This window comes from Vombatus ursinus, unplaced genomic scaffold, assembly GCF_900497805.2.
Source record: "Vombatus ursinus unplaced genomic scaffold, bare-nosed wombat genome assembly UNPS02006779.1, whole genome shotgun sequence".
In the NCBI taxonomy this organism is placed as follows: domain Eukaryota; kingdom Metazoa; phylum Chordata; class Mammalia; order Diprotodontia; family Vombatidae; genus Vombatus; species Vombatus ursinus.
This window is the reverse complement of record NW_020946557.1, coordinates 2,571,699-2,575,855: the sequence shown is the minus strand read 5'-3', so window position 1 is coordinate 2,575,855 and position 4,157 is coordinate 2,571,699. Positions and strand designations below refer to the sequence as shown.

The window sequence follows — 4,157 nt, the reverse complement described above, 5'->3', positions numbered from 1 at the left end:
AGAATTGAAAAATGTCTTTATTTTCCCAATTATTACTTTTTCCTCCCATCCTCCCAAATCATTTTTATTTATTTTGGACATATTTTGTAATTTACTTGTCTCTATATTTGTTGCTTTTCACAGTAAAATGTAAGTTACTTGTGTGAGGGCACTATCATTTTTGTCTTTAGAGCACTCATTCCTAGCACAGTGCTCAGATCATAGTAGGGCCCTTAATAAATACTTGAATGAATCAAATTAAATCTGATTGACCAGTCCTTAAGGGGAAAGAGCCATAACTGGGAAGGGAGCCATACTAACAGGTTACAGCAATTAGAGAGGCAGGAGTAATAGCCAAAAATAGATACTTATTAGTTTCCATTTATATTCTAACAGGCCAAAGACAGAAGGATCCACAAATGTCTTCAGGAGAGCATTGGTGGCTTTAATGCATTCATCTGGGAGGTATCAAATCGAGCCCAGATCTATGCCACAGCTTTCCTTTCCAGAATTTCCCATTCTTCTCTCTGGTCCCAGCTGGTGCTGCACATCTGCAGCACAGCCAAGATAGTGGCCCAGCTTGGGACATCTTTACTCTGGTCAGGAAATGCAGACAATGCAACTTGAACACTCACACCCACACCTGAGGTCAGGGTTTTAGCCATTTCCTAGGAACCATAGGTCTTCTGGAGAGAAATCAGCTGCAGAAGTGGAGACTCTGGAGGGGTTTAGTCTCTGATGTATATCAGTGTGGAAGAGTCTGAGACACAGAGATAGCTATCATCTTAGTCATCACTCTCAACTGCATCAGCATACAAGGCTTGTAGGATGAAGGACCTGGAAGCTATACTACATCAAGCAATTGGGGAACAAGTGTATTCCAAAAGACCTGGCATGTACTTCATGGTCTGGGATATGTGAAGGCCAATGGAACAGCCCTCTGAGTTAAGGGCCCCTGAATGGGCTGGTTGAGTTCTTTATCAATAGCAATGTAGGCTATATGAGGGAAGACAACTCCCAACTTGGAGGCTGATATTCACTTTTTTCTTCTCTTCTGCAACACCCACTAAGTTTCTATCTAGGGTCGGGATCAAGAACTTGGCAGCCAGGTGGTAAAATGTAAGTTTGTCATCTGCCTTGGGATCCAGGGAGAATAGCACTGTGTTCCTGAAGCTATCACCTTGGAATATGTATTGAAGACATATCTCACCTGCTGCTCTTTTGGATGGATTTGTCCTTTGTAACTAGACATAGATGATTAAACTCTGTACCTGGAAGATTACAGGAGCTGGAGAGATCAAGGCAGTCTCAAGCCCAGGTATTAGGGATGAAGTGAGGGAGATATCCTATGCCATTGGCTACAGGGCCACTTTAGGGATAGGAGGGTCTTGGGTCACATTCTGTCCTTGCCTATGATGAATTTTGCAGGGCCCCCAGCTTCCAGAGCAATGCCTATAATAAAGACCTGAAATGTTGGTTGTAGCATTGAATTTTAGCAATAATTTGTTACATACCACAAACTTCTCCATCTGTGAAGACAAAAAGCTGCGGAGTGTAGCTCTCTCTCTCTCTCTCTCTGTCTCTCTCTGTCTCTCTCTGTCTCTCTCTGTCTCTCTCTCTCTCTCTCTCTCTCTCTGTGTGTGTGTGTGTGTGTGCGTGTTCTGGTTTGCAGAATTTGCTATAAATGTCCTTCAGTGGCTCTAAGATTTCAGTCCTTCCCTGATCAGTCAGTAGAGCCTTTGCTCTCCTCATACTCTCCTCCATGGACTGCTATGTGCACTTCACACTTTCTGGAAAGAGTAACTCAAAGTAGGAGACAAATCTATAGATATTGAAATAACAGCCAAGGGGCAAACTCTTCAGCAGCAGGAGCAGAATTTCTTTGTCACTGGGCACCTTATTTGTTATTCATTGGGTAAGACATGCTCCCCAATCAGTCCATGAGGAAGATAAATTTGCCAGAAGTGCCCCCTCCTTGGGACTCAGGGATACTGGGGTAGAAACTCACCATCACAGCTTTATCTCCCATCAGGGAACCTGGCTTGGCATCAGCCTGGGTCAGCTCCACAGAGACACTAGGTGTGTTCACCTCCCTATAGTAAACCAGAATCTTCACATCCAGATCAAACTGGCATCCGTCAGCCAAGGAATCCAGGGCAACTGTCTTGTCATCTTCCAAGTGCTGCAGGGAGCACAGGGGGCAGTTGGAATAGAATTTCTTAATGCCGTGGGGGGAGCGGACACTGGAATTGACACTAAATGTGTAGGGCAGCTCCTTGCCAGCAACCTGGGGAATTTGAGAGGTGATGCTGTCAGCCTCAGCTGACTCTTGGAGGAGATAGCATGGTTTCAAGATGGCTGGCAGCATAAAGCAAACAGTTCCATCTGCCTTGAGGGATAAGTCCTGAATGTAGCTCAGAGTGATAGCAGCCTTCTGGCTAGGAGACAGATTTCCTATACTGTAGCTGAAGATGTCCCCAGAGCTGCTCTGCTCCAGTAGGAAAGCTACCTGGTCTTGGGAGGTGACGTCTTCCTAGTTCTTCTGGATCTGCTGCTTCTGTTGTATTTTTGTCACTATGCTCTTCCCATCCACCAGAACCTGGAAGCTATAACCAGCAGAGTCTTCATTAATGGGGAAAACAAAGAATGCTTCCACAGGGTCTCATTCTTGTAGGCTTGGATTGCAGATACATTTGCTACAAACTCACAGATAGACAGACACCGGGATGCTCTTAAGAGGCACTGGCTGATTGGAGTGGGTGAAAAGACCACAAGGATACTCCATAGTGAAAATCTGCTCAGAAGTACTTCTCACTTTCAAGTTTCATAAAATCTTCTATCTTTAGGTACCGCAATTTATTCACTGTGTCAGTTAAGGAAGGAATAATTACACAAGTAGAAAGAAAATCAGAGTGCGAGCTTTCTGAAGCCAAAATGGAGACTATCAAAGAGGCAGAGCCAGGATGGCAGAGTAGAGGCAGGGTTTAGCCTAAGCTCTTCCCCAAGCCCTCAAATACATTTAAATAATGACTCTAAACACATTTTAGAGCAGCAAAACCCACAAAAAGACAGAGCAAAGCAATTTTTTAGACCAAGACCACCTAGAAGGTCAGCAGGAAAGGGCTGTTACACTGGAATGAGAGAGGGGCATGGTTGAGTGCAGACCAGGCCCCAGGAAACCCAGAGCAGGCCTCAGGGAGACTGGATCAGTGACAAAAATGGTGGTTTTCAGACCTCTCAGCCCACAAACCACAAGGGGGTCAAACAACTAGTCAAAAGGAGATTGCAGGGGTCTCTTTGCTGTCACTGAGGCAAGACCCTGCTGCTCTGCCCATACTCCGATCCAGGTCTCAGTCCTGTGTGGCAGTCCCAGAGCTTGTGGCCACAGTGGATCAGGGACGTTTGTTGTAATTTCAGTGTAGAATAGAGTGCTTGTGGTCACTCACAAGCCAGAGCAAAGCTAGGAGAGTAATAAACACCTCTTCTGAGACCATGACACCTTGGAAGAACTGAAAACTTGCATGTTTTTAGAAGTCTCTCTCAAAACAGCTGCACAAAATCCCTGAAGCTTAGGAAGCGCGACTTCCACCCTGGAAGCAAAGCCCTACTTTAACAAAGATTTAAAAGTCAAGCACTAGGTTGGGAAGATGAGCAAACAACAGAAAAAATTTCTGACCATAGAAAGCTACTATGGTAACAAGGAAGATCAAAACATAACACTCAGAAGAAAAAAAATGAAGTCAAAGCTCCTACATCCAAAGCCTCCAAGAAAAAGATGAATTGTTTTCAGGCCATGGAAGAGCTCAAAAAGGATTTTGAAAATCAAGTAAGAGAGGTCGAGGAAAAATTGGGAAGAGAAATGAGAGTGATGCAAGGAAATCTTGAAAAATGAGTCAACAACTTGGTAAAGGAGACAAAAAAATACTGAAGAAATTAACACCTTAATAAAACAGACTAGGCCAAGTGGTAAAAGATATCCAAAAAGTCAATGAGGAGGAGAAGCATGTCTTAAAAAGCAGAATTGGCTAAATGGAAAAAAAAGGCACAAAAATTCACTGAAGAAAATAATTCCTTAAAAATTAGAATTGAGCAAATGAAAGCTAATGGCTTTACGTGAAATCAAAATAGACATTATCTAGAAATAGTATTTAGTCAGCAGTGGTAAATACAGTAGAAAC

At 43.6% G+C, this 4,157-nt stretch overlaps 1 pseudogene; it reads right to left on the bottom strand.

The window, feature by feature from the left end:
* Window positions 1-880: 880 nt before the first annotated feature.
* Window positions 881-2,764, bottom strand: LOC114033120 (annotated as a pseudogene).
* Window positions 2,765-4,157: the final 1,393 nt, after the last annotated feature.